The following is a 4,495-nucleotide window of genomic DNA, read 5'->3' as shown; positions in this document are numbered from 1 at the left end:
CACCACGGCCAATGGGAGCGCGCATAAGGGGCGGTGCGACCAATGGGCGGGGGCGCGGAGAGCGGCGGCCCAATGACGCTGCGCGGCAGGTGAGGCGCCGGCCAACCCACAGCCACCCAATTAAAAATCCAACCCGGGGAGCAGCAGAGCCAATAGCCTACTGGCACCGGTGCCCAATAGGAGGAGGACGCAGGCAGCGGGAAAGCCAATCGAAAGAAAGGCGGGCGTCATTGCCCCTCCTCATTGGCGAAAAGAGCCATGCAGATTAGCCAATCATCAGCTTCCATTGCCGCCAGCTCTCAGCCAATCAGGTGCGGCGCTGTGGTGGCCGGCACGGGGGGCTGAGGAAGGGGTTTGGCGGCGACTTGGCGGCTAAAATGGCCTCTGCCGCCGACCGGGGTGGCCCGGCCCGGACAGCCCTCGGGGGCCCTGCTTCGGGGCTGGGCCTGGGACGGGGGTGGGGGGGGCACCCCCCTCACAATCTCCCTGCCGCCGCCCCAGCGCCTCACGGCCTCCCGCTGCGGTGCTTGTGTCCCCTGCCGCCCTGGGAGGGGGGCCCGGAGGGGGGGCCAGTGTGGGGCTGCCGTGGCGAGGAACCGCCGCCGCCTCCTCCTCCGGCCCCGCTGTCAATGAAGAAAATGCAAACTCTCCTTCTGTCACGTCACCGTTTTCAAGGGTGAAAAGATGTGCTTTTAAAAGGGAAGCTTTCATTTTATAAATGGTATTGCTACATATCAGGATTACTGCACTAGCCAAACAACATTTCTACTTGCCACTGCACAGGAGTGATTAACTGCCAAGGTCTAAGCTCTGTTGAAAATTGAAATTTATTTTTTTTTTTAATACTACTAGGAAGAAGATGGATTTTCACAGCCACATCTCCTTTATAGCTCTGTAAAGGACCAGCAGCTCAGGTGAAAATAAAGCATGAAATAAAGTCCTTGCAGAATCACAAGAGAAATCAGGATGCTGATACTCCACACATTCTTTAAAAGGTATCACAAAGGCCTGGCAACACCCCATCCAAGTAATACTTTTTTTTTTCTCCCCAAATACCCGAAATCACCCACTTTGAAGACAAAACCGAAATGAGTGTTCTCATACGTGACCCCAGAGAGTAATACTTACCTGCGAGCCTGAGGAAAAAGCAGAACACAAGCAGTGCAGCACTTCAAGAGAGAGATACAGAGGCAGCACTGCACAGAAAAGCGTGCGGAAGGCAAATACACCTTCAGACCAAACCACCAAAATGAATTCTTTTTTTTTTTTTTCAAATAAAACTTACAGAAAAATAAATATGCAGGAGCACCGCAAGAAGTGATAAACAGAGGCAAGGAGTTGCCTTTAGTTTTTATATGTCAGGAAAGCACAGGGACTAGGATTTCTATGCCTTAACACATTCACCTTAAAGCAAGATTTCAGAACAGGGAGAAAACTCCTTTTCCTGCCGCTGTAATATACCTGTTTTCAGAGAGCAATTATGATTATGTCCCATTAATTTCAACGGGCTCTTCAAAGCTGACACTCTTCCTGGCATTACAGGAAGAAAAATAGCATTAAAGTCTCATTATTTGGAAAGAAAGAGCAAGTATTTACTGCAGAAGTTCAGTTCGTTGCAGAAGGCTGCTACAAGGTAGCATGAGTGATTTACTGCTTTCATTATTCAAGTTAAATAAATCTCCTCCTTTCCAAGCTATTGAATATAGAGTTATGCTGGCAGAGTGGATTACATTTGATCTATGTACCATGACAAGTACTGAAAATTGTGGGCTTCATTGCTATATTCACCCACTCCTTCCTGAACAGAAGAAGAAGGTGTCAATACACGGAGCAGCCTTTGCTCTGTTCCTTCAGCAAAAGAAAGCAGAGAGCTGCTCTGGAGATGTAATGAGTATACAGTCTGACACCATGGAAACTGAGATAAACTCCTTTTAACTCTTTCAACTACCCTTCAGGGTGTGGCACGAGACAAAGATTTTCCTATTCATGAACATTCCATTTGCATATATCACACTTCGTGACAGGCTTGCATTAATGCTAACCAAGGCTTCTTTGTTGTTTTTTTTTTTATTCTTAAGTGTATGGATGAAATCTTATGCTGTTCACTTCCACAGCGATTATCTGATTCAACCTGGTTTCTCTATCATTTGAAAATGAAAGTATTTAAACGTTCTGTAATTGCTTCAGGAGGATGAGAAGACGAGTTTCCCCGCACTGCGCGGTAGATGGGCATCTCTGATACCAACCCACAGGCTTTACTCGGGGTTCCTTTCACATCATTTGAGAGGCTGATAAGTTTGCTACAAGAAATTGGACAACGTTTAAGAGACTCTGCTCCTCACTGGGATTTCTGTTATCACTTGATCACAGCCTGCTAAGCCTACCCACACCACACTCAAACACAACCAAACCACCACGGAAAAGGAAAAAATCTGAAAAATGAAACCCCACAGTTTTCAACCACTGCTCAAAGTACAATGAGTTGTCTTGTTTATTTAACAGCCTGCTTCAGCTACAAACTTGTCTTCAGTAGAACCAGAAAGAACTCCCCGTGCAAACAAAACCCTGAAGTTTACTTGCTATAAGTTCAGCATTTTGACTCCAGGAAGAGTGAGCCTTGTTTTACACCATCACTTTAGCACCAGAGGTGTCACCGCAACTGTCACCTAAATCAGAAACCGAAGGCTTGAGTTTCTTGCAATTTAGAAACAAAAACCACAATCATGAAGGAAAGTTTTATTTGACTTGTAATGCCCACATCCTAAGATTAAAGGTATTGAAAGAAAAAATTAGCTGCAAAGAAAAAGAAAGGAGCAAAACAAGAACAGATTTTTTACACCTTTAGGAAAACAAGAAAAAATAGGCACAAGTTTACATTCATTAGTTTCAGATATGGCAGAGGAATGTTCTACTGAAGAGGGGTAAGTAAAATCCTGCTTTCCTACCTGCTTGCATGAGACAGCACAAATCATGCTCTTCAAAGCCACACTGATCTCGTAGATACAAGGCAGATTTTTCCTCTTTTTTTTTTTTTTTAAATTAATGTATTTGTGCTTTAAAGATCATAAAGACCGTCCTAGAGCCAGTTGGTGTAGTCTCTACATACATACTAAAGTACTGAATATGTACTTTAACCACTGGTGAAGCTTGTTACAACCTCCACATAAAAACTGAAAGTCATGCATATTTGAAATTCTGTTTAAGCATCAGAAACTATTGAAGGATTTTACTTCATAGCTGCGAAGCCACTTTAAATCCCCATCAGTGTTAAAATCTTGCAAGTGTCAGCCCAGAATGATTTAACCCCTTGAGAATAAGGGTTCATTATAAAAAAGGCAAATATCTTATCTCTAGAGATTCTATCTGAATATGTATCTCAGCTGCTACTAATACTGAAGAATTTCCTTCGCTAAACACAATATGCTGGGGAAAGAAGGATTTTCTAGTGATCTCTTATGAAGCCAGAGGGCAGGCAGTTGTTCCTGCATAACCTTTTCTCTATGCTGAAAAACAGATGGGCGTGAGGGGGTTGCCATTTGGGCCAAGCTCTGCTCTGGATGGGATCAGTGGAATCAGCCCAAGCCCCTGCTGGGGGCTGCAGCCAAAGGAGCTGAACGCAGCAGGTCACTGACCACCACCCCTCGCGTCAGGGAGAGCTTCTTCCGCAGGAGCAGCCCCTCTGAAACCGCTGATCTGAACAGCACCCTTCAGGGGCTGCAAACACCTTTCTTCTGCCTTTCCTCTCAAGCTACACTGGGACTGGGGAGGGAGAAAGAGCAGCAATGAAATAGCGAGGGGGAAGGGAGTGTAGAGAAGTTTAAAATCCTTCCCAGCAAAGACAAAATCAGTTTCTCTCAGCAAACATCCTTGGCTTGTGCAGGAGCAAGTTAGTGTTGGAGGGCGGAGGGGGAGAACTCAACCTTAAAGAGCGGCATATTCTCAAGGAAGATCCTTCTTTACCTTCACTGGCAGGGCAGCGTACCCTAATTGCAATAAGGGCTAAGGAAAAGCATAAAGCTGCAATAAAACTGTCTTTCTTCCATTTGATTGATTAGGAATTTACAGTTGCTTATCTTAAAAAGCCACAGTGCAAGTTAGTGTTTGCTTCATGGGGACCCTGTTTCAGTGTCCTTTCCCACAAGGATGCGAAAAGACCAAAGTCAGCGGCCAGTGTCCTTGTCTGTACACAAAGTGGGCAGGCTGCCCCAAGCACTGAGGCCAAAAGACACTCAAAGTACTAAATAAATACACATAAAACAACTCTAAAAATCTTAATTAACAGCATTGATTGTTTAGAATTACAATCCAATCCATCTTATTACAATAATCTTCACATTTTAGCATCTTTTTAACCACTATACAAAGCTGCTGAAGTTACTCTTTCTTCTAAACCAGCCATACAAGAGCACAAAGCACTATAAACATTTTTTTTTTTTTGGCAAAGTAACTTGCTTTCAGAATATACCGTACTTTTGAATCACAGTTTACACAGAGC

Source organism: Numenius arquata, chromosome 19 (assembly GCF_964106895.1).
Source record: "Numenius arquata chromosome 19, bNumArq3.hap1.1, whole genome shotgun sequence".
NCBI classification, from domain to species: Eukaryota; Metazoa; Chordata; class Aves; order Charadriiformes; family Scolopacidae; genus Numenius; species Numenius arquata.
Note: the sequence above shows the minus strand (reverse complement) of the source record.